At 32.7% G+C, this 17,065-nt stretch overlaps 1 protein-coding gene across 1 annotated transcript in view; it reads right to left on the reverse strand.

Annotated features, from left to right (window-relative positions):
* TRPC4 (transient receptor potential cation channel subfamily C member 4) overlaps positions 1-17,065 on the reverse strand; it is a 207,034-nt gene that overhangs the window by 136,000 nt on the left and 53,969 nt on the right. The gene's annotated exons all lie outside the window — the stretch shown is intronic.

The raw sequence follows: 17,065 nt of genomic DNA on the forward strand, positions 1-17,065 counted from the left end.
TTTATCAATGACAATACTATTGTTAACTGATGAGGGAAGGTTTTCTTTCCCTTAAACAATGGAAATAGACTTAATATTTATTCAGCTAACTAAAACACAAGTTCCAAAGTCCTAACCTAAGAGAAATAAAGGGATTGGTATTGGGCAAGTCATTTTAAAAGTTACTCCACAAGTGACATTTAGCAAATACTGCAACTGGACAGCTTTGAAACCTATTTACCAACTTCGTCATGAATATAAACAGTTTTTCACAAAGCACTTTGAAAATCAGGAGTCACGAGTTCCCCAAATTAGATCAGGGATATTCAAATATATCTTTCACTGCCAATTTTGCTAATCATGAAGATTGTAGTATAATTGTAGAATACCATTATTTTGTAATTTGTCATATGTTCTGTTCTTAATGTTAATAAGTATTGACACCAAAATTAATACATATTATATCAATAAAATTTCATATCGAATTCAATGAACAAAATTATATATTTTATGTTTATAAATGAATTTATTGAGGGAGAAAGAATGTGTACTGATAATATTATCATGATAAGTTAATACAATTAGATTTCTAAAAGCAGTGACTTAGAAAAGGATTAAATAGAGAAAGAAGATACTATGAAAATGCTATTTGTAAAAATTCTCTCACCTTTATGTTATGACCAATAAACCTGAAAGTAGAAATGTATTTATGATAAAATATAATATTATTTGGAAGTTCTACGAAAGATATATTTGAATATAAGAAAATTATTTTAAATAAATTAAAGTTAATTTTAAGACAAATTAATAGTCACAGGAAGCAATAATTTAGTGTTATCTTAGTGGTAGAAATTTACAAAAACAATACATTAACTACAATAAAGAACTTAAGTGCATTTAATATATAAGAATTTACATATAACTATACACAAAATTATAGTTTATTGAAGTTAGTTCCTCATTTAACACTTGTTATTTGAACTCTCTTATAGTTCTGTTATTTAAATTTAACATACATATCTATTTACATATAGTTTCCATGTAAAAATAAAATGAAAAGATTAGTTTAATTACCTAAATAAGAAATCATATTAATTGCCTTATTTCATGAGTAAATTAACCTGATTTGAATAGTCTTTAACTATAGATTAAATATATATTGTATTAACAAATATGATTATATTTAATGTAATATTTTCATTTTTGGAAATTATTAATTGGTTGTATTTTATCTTAATTTCTTAGTGATTTCAATAATTAAGTGTCACTCTTTGACATCTAGATTATTAATCATGATTTCTCAAATATCTAGGAAGAGGAGCTAATATACAAAACCATTTTTGATAATTTGTTCCTCTCTGGCATGTTAGATTTAAGGTACCTTCAGAAACTAAGCCAAAAGCAGATGTTCAAAATGTATTCATTTTAAATGTTCAAATTACCAGAACACAGCCCGGTTATGAATTCAGTATTTAAGGATTTTTTGCTCATTCTGGAGTAACAGGAGTAGTATGTATATTAGAAAAGAATGAGGAGAATTTAACTATCATCTAGTGTCGCTAAAATTAATAAATCAATGTTGTCATGACACTATCTCATTTTAATGATCTCATCTTGACTGCCCCACTTATGCATCAGTAATGCCATTAAAATATTTGTCTTAGAATATCAGTTGTGAGCCATTTCCTCAGAGCCTCTTACCCAGCCCCTTGTTTGTTGCATCAGTAGAGTGAGTGGGATCGATGCCAAGGCCTTCACATTGTAGTTATGCCAGTGCGACAGTCTAATGGTTCAAAATGATAATAACTGACATTCATGTTGTATTTCAGCAGTGTGTATATTCTCTGATATCTCATTGCCCTTTCCTATGAGTCTTTTGAAAAAAAATACAAAAAAAAAATTAAAGGCTGAATTCAAGATTTCTTGCTTGCTTGACAAAGTGTTTGAAGGTATTTTACCCAATATACAGGTTAAAATGAACTTGTATGCACATTCCCACCCCCATACACAGACACAGACACATACATCATGTCAAAATTTCATAAGAATAATAATTTTATCAAGATCAGGAGGCAGTCAAGAGAATGGAAAAACTGCATTTTATTTAGTTTACTTAGTTTCATCAATGATGCTACCAAACATTAGGGTACAACATTTCACCCCTTCATTTCAAAATACCAGATGTCAGTGATAATAAAAGATTGATGGACAGAATAGCAAGCCCTAGAAAACTTGAGGATGGAGAGGGAGAATTTAGACTTCATTAAAATCTGTTTCATTTAATCTAGATAATTCCCATAAATGTATACAATGTAAGTACATATTTAAAAGAGCGATATTCTAGTCAACATTGCATTTAAGAGGTGGGCATGAGATGTCATGTTGAATAACCTATCTCTCCATCTATAACATGGGGAAGTCAGTGCTTGCCAGGAATAGGTGAAGGTTGAAAATCAAAAGTGAGTGCTAAGAAAGGTCTTTTATTAACTCAAGTGACCTCTGTCAATCCTTGGATTTGGAAAAAGAAAAAAAAGAACTTAGACTAGATGGATTTGAAATATTTTTCAAATTCACATATATTAAATAAATAACATTAAAATATTTACAACAGAACATTAAAACAGAGAGGAGAGAGAGAGAGAGAGAGAGAGAGAGAGAGAGAGAGAGAGAGAGAGAGAGAGAGAACTGGTAGCTAAAATCATAAAAGAATAGGGAAATTATACAATTTGTCATTACATAGACTGTCCTTGATTACTTGAGAGGCAGGGATACTTAAAAAAACCAAATTTAACATTTTAAAATTGCTCTCTGAATGCACTAGCAAGGGAAAGGTGCCAATAAGTGCTGGAGTCCCTGGGCTGACATGCTTATCAGCAGCTATAGGATTGTTCCAGGATGGGAAGTCTACAAAAGAACCTGGGACTGATTGTAAAAAATATCCTGACCTAAAATGTTGAAATAAAAGCCTGTCCTTGTCCCACACTTTCAGAAAGAACTTTCTGGAGTGAAAAAAAATTCCCCATAAGTTATAGAATTTAATGGATCTTGGCATTTTATTGGCCTTTTCTAAAATCAAGAATGAAGCAATTCATCAAGTTGTTTCAAAGACTCAGAAAACAGACAGGAAATGAGGGGGGATGGGGAAAAACTCGGATCCTGAGATGTGGCTTTTTCTATATTCTAACATTTATTTCTCCTAAATAGTTAATGGATTTAAAAAAATGTAGAGAGAGCTACAATTTGACACTGAGTTCAAGAGAAATTCTAAGAATTGCCACTAAGTATAAAAATCACAAATATCTAATAGAAAGCTATTCAAGGAAATAAAAAATTCTAGATATGTATGTAGATCTGAAGAAACATTCCCTAAAGAAACAGCTGACTTATGGCAGTGGTAAGAGCAGTGAATTTGAGTTTTGAAGAACTTAAATAAAATATATAGAAATACCTCCTTTTCTATATACATTGTTAATAGTAAAATAAATTTTCTCCATCATATTTTTCTTCCCTTTTTTCTATGGCTCATTGTCAAAAGAAGTGTTCATAGATGTGAACTCATGAGGCAGTGATAAATAATGGCTACTGTTTGTTTTTAGGGTACTATTACTCTTAGCTTAAGTTTTATTTATACTTTTTCTGTAGTCTGATATGAAGTAGAAACAGCAGCAAAAATATTTGACTAATTAAAATATTATGACAGCTTAGGATTTCAAAGGGGGAAATCGAGATTAAACATTTTATTCTAAAGATGAAAGCCCCTTAGAGTTCAACAGAGACCAATCTTTAAACACTAATCATCCCCAATTTTTAATACACATATTGAGGAGGATGGCACAGGAAGGGCAAAATTGTTTGTTAATAGGTGCTTTTTAATCTCCTGGCATTTATAAAACATATTTTGGAAAATATATGTGGCATTCAAAGTTTGAATGTCCCCCCTGACAGTTAGGATGTATGTATCAGTCAATCTCTTTTTTCTCTGAAGTTTCAAAGGAAATGGTGCTCATTCTCTTCTCACTCCAGCTGCCAATCCCACTGTTCAAGAGTTCATGCATTCGTGCCTTCCTAAACCTTTTAATTATTCTTCTGTTTTCATACTTTAAAATTCTGCAACATGATTCCTTCCCCACCAGTCAAAAATTCTCCCATAGATATATTTTCATTTTAATCATCTTTAGCCCTCTCTCTTTGTTGCTATCTCTGATATTCTTTATACACTTTAGGCCAATTTCAATGAACTTCTTTATTCTCACTAATATGGTATTTATCCTATTCACAAACAATATTTTTCTTTTATTGTATCCTGCCATTTTGCACTTTTCAGCCCCTGTAATTCACAAGTTTTCAGGAATCTCAAATAATTATGTGCTCTGAATTGGAACTTGCCTCATTCTGGGTTCCAGGTCATCCTTCCTAAATGTCTCACCTGCTGCCTCTATAAGACCTTTCCCTAGTAATTCACGTGGACTCCCTTTCTTCCATCTATAGCTGAATGTTGGTCTTACCAGGATTCTGTGTGTGGCTCTTAATCTATCACTGTCCTTATTCCTACCCAATACTGTATTTTTAAATGTTACATGAAACCCACACACATGCTTTAAAATCTACTATAAAAAAATGATGTGTAACCGATGTGATTCTGCAATCTTTGTAATGTTTTGAATAACCAATAAAAAAAAATCCCATGTTGCTAGACCACACCTTTCTCTCAAGTTCTATGTCAGTGCTGTCCAGTATGGTAATCATCACACATGCATCGCCATTTAAATATAAATAAACTCTAAGTAATATTAAGAATCATTTCTTATGTCTCACTGACCATATTTCCTCTACTCAACAGCATTTCCTCTCTACCATGTCAATTACTTTATCTCCCCTTTATCTTTTACATTGGCTGCAATGATTTCCATCTAAATAATATCACTGATATTATTCTTGAATCCTTTCAATTTTCACTCCACAATAACACATGCCTAATTCTAAATTGTAAATCTGGTGGAATCACTTTCTTACTATAGTCCCTAAGAGGCTGATAAACATTCACCAGAAAACTGAGTTCTTAAGAAACACTGGTCCCTCCTGTCTAGTTTCCAGGATTAACCCTGGCAAATCTAGGTTGACAAGAATACCAGATGACTTGACTATTACACTTCCATGAATCTTTTCCCACACCATTTTTTTCCAACTTGAATGCTTTTCCTGCCCTTTGCTCCCCTAGGAATTCCTAAAAAAATTTAAAACCTTATCCGAAGTATCATAGGCTCTGAGAATTTTTCTTCTCTTCCTCTCACGGCAGGTTATATGGTCCTTTTTATGCATCTTCATAAACTCTAAGGATCTCTTGGATTAGGAACATTCCTTACTGGTATGCATGTAGGAGACTGTGACTTGTAAAGTTTTGCATCGGTGTCCAAACTTTGTTGATGAATCATAAATTAATGACAATGCTTTGAGAGTTATTCAACTGCCATTTTGAATAAAGAAATTAAATTGTCAAGTTGCTTTAACCACTTACTTGAAATTCGTTTAACAGTTCAATAGCTATTAAACTAGGAAATAGCCTACGCAACATGCTTTTTTTAACCTATGTTTTCTTCTCCGCACATCTTTACCAACAACTTTTTGACAGCTAAGTGAGGAATTGTAACTCTGATGCATAAATTAATGCATGTATAGCTCATGGTTCTAGAACTTGCTTCTCAGCTGTACTACCTAAAATTTTCAGCAAGGTATAGATTTTAGTCATTTTCTTTCCAGGTGAGAATGAACAGAGAGGGAAAAACAAGACACCTTGGGGAAACAATTTGAATATTTTATAACAGAAGAAGTAGAGTTAGTGTACCAGATAACAAGAGACTAATATGTATGAACATATTAATCTCTACAGAATTTACAAAAGGGAATTTACAAAAAGAATAAAAAAAATCATTGAGAATCTGAGGTACTGGTAGAACAACAGTAGAATGAATCAGTGCTCAGGTCATGAAATCTTCCCCATTTGTGAAAGATAAAAGTTAACAGAGATAGAGATTAGAAACACGGGAGTCAGCATCTATAAAATAGCAATCCAGAAAATGAAAATGAGATAATGGTGCATGGGAAGTATTTTTAGTAGTTATGACCGATAATTTTCACAATTATTCTAGAAATAAAAACTTTAAAAGGGAGTGCTACACATCCCCTACTGAAACAGACTAAATTTGGGGACCCTCATATGAATTAGGGTCAACCTCATCATGCTGAAAGGGTTTGTACCACCCCATCCTGGCAGGGGCCAAGGAAGTTGAGAGTAGAGATTGGCCCCTCCTCAAACCTGTGAAGTACTGGAGGACTAAATCTGCATATATACTTTTCCTACTTTTTGTCTCACTTGACTGTGTTTTCTTCCCTGTCTCTTTTCATTTAAAAGTCTTGCTTGTCTTCAGAGATTTCTAAAATGGAACCTTTCAAACAATATTTCTTCCATTTTCCTTCAAAGCTGGCTTTGAATAAAACCTGTTTTCTTACTGATTTGATTCTGAATATTTCTAGAGCAGTCAGCCTTGTATGCTAGCCTCTCCCTGCCCCCACCCCCAGGACTCTGTTAGACCTACTCAGTAACTATAAAGACTGTCTTCTTCGGAACAGCTCTGTCAAGATTAAATAGATATTATATAAAATTCTGCCCAGGAAAAAAATTGTAAGATTGTAAACTAATAAATAACTTCACTCTTTCACTGTTCACAACAATAAGTTCCTGAATATGCTTATCTAAGATAACATTTTTCTTACCTGGACAAATAGCTCCCTTACTAAACAAGTATTTTTACCAAGATTCTTCAGAACTCTCACCTTATCAAATGCACCAATCCTAAACTATTTCGTCACAAATATTTCCCAATCCCAATAATTTCTCCCCTTGAAATATCAACCTCAAACCACCTAAGTCCAGGCCAGAAATCTCTATAAATACCTTAGCTTGACTGCTTCTTAGGGGTACTGTAAAACTCAGTTGAGTGATTTCACCTGGTGAGTTTTAATGAATTTAGCTTTGTTGTATTAGAAGATTGAATAGTGATATTTTATGGAATCCAAAACCAAGGAAGGATGAAAAGTCAGAGTAACATCATCCCTCTTAACAGCAAACCTGGAGGCAGAAATATATTTGTGTACTGCTTTGAAAATAGGAAAGGAAAAAAAAAAACACCTTAGAACTTTGAAGCTAGAATTTTCCATCTTACTAAAACTATTTAAATGAAGGAAAGAATTAGTCTCATGTATATAGTCTCAGACAATTTTTCACTCAAAGATCACACTTGAACTCAAAAGCACATTATAAGAAAAGTATAAATATATGACAGGACAGCTATCATTTAAATAGTCAAGAGATTTTTGTTTATTTTTCTCATCAGCATAGCCATGATGTTTAGATAAGTGTGCATAACAAACACTGAATAAATATTTGTTGAACGAACAAAATTTTTATTGAGTATCTACATGTTGTACATTAAACATGGGTGATATCACCATGAATGAGAGCAAAAATTCTTGCATTCATAGAACTTATGATCTTTTGGTAGGAACCACAAAGTATAGTGAATAAAATAATTATACATATTGGTAAGGGCTTTAATTGAAGGAAATGGTGAGTCCAGTGACAGGGAAGAGATGTAGAGAAGTAGGGTCCACTGGGTAGTCTCCCTGAGATATAAGATATGACAAACTACTAATTATGTAAAAACTGCAGAAAACCAGCATGTTAAAGGGGCCAGAAAGTGATAAAACCATGAGGAAGGAGGAACATTATGAATTCTAGGATAGAACTCAGCCTTGTTGGGCTGTATAGAGTGAGGAGGGGAAAGAGAGAAGCAGGTGAGTCTGCAGAACATGACAACAGCCAGAGGATTCAGGGCAAAGACTTTGGAATTCCAAATGAAACATTTTCAATGGACGTGTGACATAATCCGATTCCTAAAGATCACTCACATTGCTGGTTGATTAGAAATTATGAAAGAACTGAAGCTTAGAGACCATCTGCCAATAGACCAAGTGACAGAAAGGGTCTACAAGGATGGAAAAACATCACCTCGTACAATTTGAAATGCAAAACTTACAAAGTTCATGTTAGCACAATATACACAGACATATTTTGTGAGTTTATTATTGAAAGTTTTTCTGTGCTCTGAGTGTCAATGTATTTTAAGTCATCGTACCTTAATCCTTATTTTCCTCATTCTCTGTCATTTTCCATAATTTGTTAGAATTTGGAATTTTTCAGAAAACATATATAACTTAAAAAACAGAATGTGTATATATGTATGACTATTCGTGCACCAGAAACCATTTCATTAGGTTAAGTGTGTCACTATTTGTCTTGTTTACAATGAAATTATAACTTGTTATAAATAAAACAATATTAATAAGAAATATTGGGGTATACATTTGGCAAATAAGTACTTTACAAGATTAAAGGTAAAATAATCGCTTTTTTAAAAATTCAAACACAAAATGTATTTCCCATGAACTACCACAATCAGATCTGTGGCCCGCGACTGACCTCTAGTTTCTGAATTTATATATGATGTGATGTGTATGTGTGTGTGTGTGTGTGTGTGTGTGTGAGAGAGAGAGAGAGAGAGAGAGAGAGAGAGAGAGAGAGAGAGATGCACATGTTTGTCAATGGTCATAGTTTCAATGATCTCTTTTGTCCAAAACAGAAAAAAAAAAAAACTTTTAATGTTTCAAAATGCTTAAATTAGAACACACATATAAGGGTTTTTTTAAAAAAATAAATATATGATCCTTCTATTTGAAAAAAAATAATGCTTAGTGAGATTATTGCAGAAATAAGAAAAGATATGAAGTGGCTTAAGTGTTGCTGTTATTTTTGCTGTTGTTTCTGGTAGCAGAGGTGGGAAGGATGGTGGTGTGCAGCTGTGTGAGACACAGGCAGAGGCAGAGGCAGACCACCTTGAGCCCACAATGCAGAGGAGCACATTGAAAAGGAAGAGGACAATCAGAGTTAGGAAATGAGAAAATAATAATGATCCTGAGACAACTGGTTGGAAGCTTTGCAAAAGATGAATTTATAACACCATGAGAAGGAATTATGTATGGATTTCAAAGTTAAATATTGAAACGAATAAAATAATAGGAAAATACAAACATTCATCTGTCCTTTTGATAGGGATGAATTTTCTAAGCAAAAACAATGGGGAAAGATTGTGAGGAATAGTCATGATATGCACACCACACCATTGAAAAATTTTATAATTGCATTAAACAATACCCAAAATTAAAATGCAAAATGACTAGGGAATTCTTCAAAATAAACATGACAGGGAAGTTAACTAAACAGAAAAAACAAACCACTAAGACTCAAATAGTAAAATGAACAGCTTCCTCAGATTTTTTTTAAAAGTATGAGTAGAAAATATTATTTGAAAAAGAATTCAATTACACTCATCTCTGAAAAATGAGAAATATATAAATAAAAGATATTCCACACAATGTATTTAGGTTACAGACAAAAGAATACCCAATGCCAGATAGTGCGGTGAAAATACATCTCTTCTAAATTGCTGGAGGTAGTTTAAACCGGAAGGAATTAGAAATATGTATATCAGTATTTTTAAAGGTTCAAGTCATTTACCCTAGAATACCTTTTTCAGGAATCTATGGTTATATTTTACAAGGCAGGCAATGTATGCGTGAAAATAAACAAAACTCTTGTTATTTATTGTTGGAAAAAAATAGAAACTTAAAAGCCAATAATTGTCAATTCAATGAAGTGCTAAGTGTTTATTTAATATAAACTGTTCAAGTATTAAAACAAGATATATTGCATTTTACTGCCATGGAAAATTAATCATAGCATGATAAGTGGTAATCACAGATAAAATTGTAAACACTATAAAAATGTATCTGCAACGATGGAAAAGCCTATTCTAAGAGGGAGTGGATGACAGTGAAAATTAAGAAGGGTTACCTAGGGGTAAGCTGTGATTTATTTTTGTTTTTCATATTTAATTTTTGGATAATCAGCGCACAATTCATTTTCCTATAAATGTAAATGCTCTTGAATTACAAAATGAAAGTTTGTTTTGTTACAAGACAGCTAGCCTTAATATTTAGAAGGATTCTCATGTTAGACTTGTTTTCCATAACCCCAAAAGCTAAAACCAAGATGAACAGGTAGAAATTATAAAGCCAAAGCTTTCATCTCAACAAATGGTGACGTTTTAACACTAACATTTGTCCAAAGATTAAACAATCTATCTCAGAGGAGTAAATTTTATGTTGCAGCCAGTTTTCAAGCAAAGAAGAGACAACTTGGAATGTGGCAAAGAGAATTCAAGAATCAAAGGGTTGGCCAAAATGAATAATTTTTAATGATAGATGTGACTTTCTCAGTTTCTAATAGTTTCTGCTTTTTTGTTGTCTTTGCTAAAGAAAGAAAGAAAGAAAGATACAAAAAATTGTGACCATGAACACATCTTTACCTTTCTTCTTTTCCTTCCCTTAAAGCTATATTAAATGATTTATTTGCTTCTATCAAGGTCTATAATTTTTTACTGAATTTAAAACCATGCAGCTTTCTAATCTGTATATCAGTATTTTGAAAGATTCAAGTCACTTACCCTAGAATACCTTTCTAATCTGGTTCATGTTTTTCCTGATCTTTTTCAAAATTTTATTTGTTCTTTTTTAGTTATACATGACAGTAGAGTATATTTTGACATATATATATATATATATATATATATATATATATATATATATATATATATACAAGCATAAATTATGTCTTATCCTAATTAGGATCCCTTGATTGTGGACTGATTTTTTATTGTTATGAACCACTGAGGTTTTCAGCGATAACTTTTTCCAGATTATAGTAACTTCTCAGATAAATACAACTATGAGAAATAGTTTCTAATATATTTTTTGATAAACAAACACAAATTAATTCTTGAACATCATAGATAGAATTTTCTCTGGTTTTAATCCTCAATCTAAAAAATTGATTGTACTACAAAATTAATTTTTTTTTACTTTTAAAAAAATATTGCATTTCCTATTAAAAGTAAAATAATACTGTCATTTATGACATGGATATAACTGGAGATTCTTGTGTTAAGTGAAATAAGCCAAGTGCAGAAAGACATTTACTGCATAACCTCATTCATTTGTGGGATATAAAAATGTTGATCTCTTATAAGTTGAGAGCAGAATGGTGGTTATCAGAGCTGGGGGAGAGCAGTGGAGAGGGAGGAGGGACCAATGGGTACTAAGTTATTGTTAGACTGGAGTAAGAAGTTCTGGTGTGCTACTCTGAAGGACAATGACTATGAATAACAATCTCATGCTATATATCTTAAAACTAAAAGCAAAATTTTGAACATTTTCATCATAAAGAAATGAAAAATGTTGGAGAAAGTAAACACATTTAACCTAATTTTATCACTGCAAAATGCATACACATAACCTATCCACTGTATGTTGCCCTAAATATGTACAATATTTGTGTTTTTATGTATGGTTAGTAAGTTTAAATTTAAAAAGTATATATATATATATATATAATTTTTAAAAGTATACATATATACATATATATGTTTAGATAATCAAATATATTTTATTGATTATCTTTAGATAAAGAAGCTCATATAATCTACCAAATAAGTTGAATTTAGAAAGAATTTTGTAACTGGGGTATAGCTACACAAATTTACACATGTATTCTTATTAATTATAAAATAAATTAGTCAAAAACAATTTATTGATGCGTATCTGTGTTGGATATTTTTGTGGGCTGATGATATAAAGTCACATAAAACCGAAACCCAAGGGATGAATTTTAATATGCCAATTATATCTCAAATAAAGATGTTTTTAAAATAATAATCAAATCTATAACTCAGGGAGGACATTAACAAGCAGTAAAGCAGCTTTGTTGACAGCTAATGGTCAGGACCAAATGGCAAGATCTCCAGGATAGATTTGTGTGAAGCTTCCTGGTGATTCAGAGGATAAAGCAATTATAGAACTCCCTAATGTGAGACCCCCAGTTTATGCCTGAAACCATAGAGAGAGCTAAACCTTACCTACATTATGTTTCCTTCTTATTTTGGATCTTAGCAACCACAGCATTATTAAGAACATTCCTTTCCTTATTAAGAACATTCCTTACCTTTTGACTTAAATGAAACACTTTAAGACTTTCTTGACATGTTAGAATTTCTAGCATCAGTACTCTTGTGATTTGGAGACATTAATAAATAAAACAAGGGCTACCAGAATACAAGCCCTGCAATACCAGAGCTTGTATTGCAAGAGATGAATGGATCAAGAAATTGTAACACACACACACACACACACACACACACACACACACATTGATCCGATAACCAAGACAGCTACGAAGTGACCAGTGGTTAGGTAGCATATAGTGTGTTGTTAAGACAATGGACAAAGAGATGCTTAAAATCCCAGGTGGGACAGAGTGAGTGTGAGCAGGCAAGAGTTCATCACTTGATATAGTACAGAATTTTTACCCTGTGGCAGCCTCCGTGCTAAGTTTTGTACATATGAACTTGATTAATCCTCAGGAAAATTCCCTGGGGTAATTAATTCCTATTATCAGTGTCTCAAGGCATGGATACAGAGTTCAACTAACTCGACAAAGGTCACATTGTCTTTGAAAATTTGTTCCCTATCCTATGTCAAATTTAGCCTTTTACTTTGCAATCGAATGGCTGTTCAGTTTCTCATTATCATGTTCTCCAATTTTCCAGTGACTGAATCAGCTGTGTAGTGGTTCCTAATTTGCCCCTACTGCAATACCCAGTCACAGTCCCTCAAGTAATCTTGTTCAATTCACTATTGAATACAACTAAGAACAGATAGCAGGGCTTAATCCTTTGCTCATGTTAGATGCAACAATGATAAATAATGAAGTGTGGGTTTCATTCCTGATGTTAAATTAAACCCAAGAGGCTAAAATTCAGTGACATTGTGTGGTATGGCACTTGTACTCTCTTTGCTCTTCCCTGAATGGCAATTCAGACTGAGTATTTAGCATCCGAAAAAACACAATATGGTTAACACAAAAGAAGAAATGTGTAAATATAAAAGGCAATCCCTTCTTTTTGACATGAACTTTTAATCTTTTACTCAACGTTTTTATATTCTTTGAATTTTCTGAACTCAAATACCAATTATGCAAATTGAAAGCAATTTTTTAAAACTTCAGAGTGCTCAGAAAGAATACTCTTTACAAAATTTCATTACGCACAAAGAATTTAGTTATCTCTTAAATACACCCAACACATGTAGTAAGTATCCTGACAATTTGAAAGATTAGAGATGAATTATCAATAGCAAAGAAGTGTCACAGGTTATTTGATCATTCTAAAAGTTTAGGATGGACTTAATGTGCAGAGAAATTGTGTTATTCACTACAATCATCAGCCCTATAACAGTGTGATCATTTTTAAATGACATAAAGTTGTATTATGATTCTTAAATATTCAGCCCAAATGTTTATCTCTTTAGTAAATTGGTATTGAGATAGGTAACACAACAAACACTTAAAACAGTTTGCATCAGCAAGCATGATAGCATTTTCTTTTTAATTCAAGAGTTTTGTGTCTTTGGATGCTAAGCAGATATGATAGGATTATTCACATAAGTAGCATAATTTGTTTTCCATAAAATTGTCATTTATACTAACTAAATGAAACTAATTTTCTGTGTAAGTCAAAGTCCTTCTGTTATTTCAGAAGCTGACATAAACTAATTTAAAGTACTGATTTAAGGAATGAGAATGTGCTATGGCCTAAATAGTAATATCATCCATTCCAGCTCTGGCTCTTAGACTTCAGCCATTTTTCTCTGCTTACTGAGAACTCATTTGCCTTAACGAAAATCAAAGAACTAAACCACCAAAATGTACTCTGATTCTAATAAATATTGAAACCAGAATTTCTCTGCTTCTCCTAGCAGGTGGGTTCTGGGTAAGTTGCATGCTTTTGCAGCTGAGAAAACCCATTTCAGTGGTAGCAGCTAATCAAGGCAGGGGGCGTCAGCTGCAAGAGTCACAGTTGGCAAAGCCAGATTCTTCTTCACTATTCCTGAGTGGCATGTTGCAGCTCTTACTGGCAGCCTATGCCCTTGCAGTAGATCCTAGAAGCTCATCTCCAATTTCTTTCTAGGTTTTGTCTCGAAAATGCAAAAACTAAAATTCACAGACAACAGAAGGCAAGCACAAAAAGAGTAGGATATATTCAAGTCTGAAGAATAGAAAGAGAACTCACGTGGTCAGTGAGGACTTGACAGCAGGTTGCTCTTTGAATGTGCTAATCTAGGCATTTGAATAGCTTTGGGGTCAACACTATTGGTCGAAATTGATGCTAATCAGTTTTTGGAAAATTAATAATCCTATTGGTAAAAATTTGTTCTAATCAGGTGTTGGAAAATATCAAGGCAACATTGGTTAGCCCTGCAATCTCCATTTGGGTCTGCCCCCCTTCCATTTCCTTGCCACTCATTGGCCCAGGCCAGGCTGCACAGGGTGACCAGTCCCTGTGCCCTGGCTCCTATGCCTCAGTTTGGCACAGGCATGATGGGCTCTGCAAGGCTGTGGCCCAGGCTCACCACCCCGGTACTCCATCCTGCCTGATTGCTGCTCTGGTGATGCTTCTCCTGAGAAACGGGGTTAGGATTCAATATGATTCCACCTTACCTCATGTAATTAATTTTGTAAGAGTTACCAATTTATTGAAATTACTTCTTTCTCTGGAAAAGCTGATAATTGATACTTGTAAAAAGTATCCATTTTCCTTTCAAAAATAGAATTCCAAAGTATTATGATATTAAGTTTTATAGACTTTTAGTATGTATTTATGGAACATTTACACAAAAACGTTTTAAAAATAAAAACTATTAATCAAATAGTTTGCCTACACAATATCTGACATTAGGATAAATTTAAATATTTGATTTTCTTACTAAGGATGAAGACACAATATGACCCAGCTGTTCCACTCTTTGATATTTTCCCCAAATATCTTAAATCAGCATATTACAGCAGTGTAGCCACCTCAATGTTTATAGCAGCACAGTTCACAATAGCAAAATTATGGAGCAACCCAAGTGCTCAACGAAAGATGAATGGATCAAGGAATTGTAAAATATATATATATATATATATATATATATATATATATATATATATATATACACACACACACACACACACACACACAACACACACACACACAATGAAGTTCTACTTAGCTGTAAAAAAGAATGAAATTAGGGAATTTGCCAGCAAATGGATTGAAATGAAGAATATTGTGATAAATTAAAATAAGCTAAACTCAGAAACTCAAAGGTTGAATATTTTCTCTCATAGGCGGAAGCTAGAGTAAAATAAAGGAAAAGGGGAGGGAAGGATCCAATAACATATGAGGAAGATCAATAATGTAGAAGGAGATGATTGAGAGGCAGAGTGGAGGGATGGGTAAGGGGAGTCAAAGGAGAATGAATTCTTAAATGTCATGTTATGTGCACATGTAACTACACCACCTGGAACTGTACTTTTACACATAGGTTGAAAGAACCTATCAAATATAAATAAATAGAAGAATGAAAGAAAGTGTAGTAGAGTAGAGGAAGGAGAATGGGAAAGTGGAAGGGGGATGAGTTAAAAAAAACAAAAAGGGGGTGGGGAGAATCATGAACTGAAATTGATTTCCATGCATGGATGTTTGTCAGGATGTACCCAACTACTATGTATAACTATAAAGCTCTATTTTTTTTAATTTGATTTTCTTACTTGAAAAAAAAGTTTGACATGTTCTAATTGTAAGCCTCTATAATGGACAATCTAAGTGATCAGAAGTAAAAACATTTTTTTGAAAATTCCATATTTTCTGTATATTATGTATAATTGTATTGGAGATAAAATATTATATTAGAAATATAATATATTTTAATGTAAATTATTTTCAACCTTTTTTTCAACTGTTAATACGTGAACATATTGAATAACTATCTTTATAAATGGAAATGTGCTTTAGTATTAATCCCTAATCAATGTTGTACCCTTGGCATCTAGCAATGCCTGTGGAGTTTATCTTGCCCTTGGCTGAATTCCTCATGAATATTCTTATTTTTCTAGTTGATAATTTCTTTCTCTTTCCTGTGCCCTTTGCTGCTTGCCTCTTCTTTCATCAAATTCATTTTGCATTTTTTCAAGAACACTAGATGTGTGGTCAAGAAGACATGACTTCAACCCCAAATTTGACACCTTCTGTCCCTTGGGTCCAGTCCCAAGAGTTATGTTTCATTATGTATAAAACAGAAATAATAATATGTCAAAAAATCTATGTTAAAGAATCAAAATTCATTAAATGGACCATGGTACCTGAATCCCAGAAACCACTAAATAAAAACTCACTCAGCATTCTCCCTTATAATTTTTCTTTTGTAGCGTGGGATGTTTGGGAGGTGAATCACCCTTAAGTTAACTGTAATCACATTGAATGCAATAACTAAATTCACAACCCATAAAGTTTTGACCTGAGGATCCTTAGGTGAATTTACAGTATTCATAAGGATAATATGCTAGAGCTTTACCACTCCTAGTTTCTAAATTGACTCTAAAACGTATGTTGGCTTTGGAACCAAAAATATTGGGTTTTTGAAGTCATCTGCCAATTGAACTCAGCCATTGTCTTGGAGATTTTATCTCTCCATCTGTCCAAGTAGATAATGATGTCCACATGCAGGGTTGTTACTGTTCAAATGTGAGATGCAGTATACCAAGTGAATTGAAGTATACAGATGCACTAGATCAACAGTAATTCTACTAATTTTGATCACATTTTGCTGCATTTCTAGATGCAAGCTAATGAAATATGTGATAAATATTTTAATTGTTTAAAATTTAGCTTACATTCATTTAAATTAAGAGAAACATAAATTGATATACATATTCCATCATATATATCTCAGAGCTTTGTTTTCAATGTAGGCATTAATTTCATAAAATTAATTTCCAGATTAATCAAAGGGAGAAAATGAAAAAACAAGAAAAAAT

The sequence above is a fragment of the Spermophilus citellus genome, assembly GCF_964194105.1.
Source record: "Spermophilus citellus genome assembly, chromosome: 1".
Classification (NCBI taxonomy): domain Eukaryota; kingdom Metazoa; phylum Chordata; class Mammalia; order Rodentia; family Sciuridae; genus Spermophilus; species Spermophilus citellus.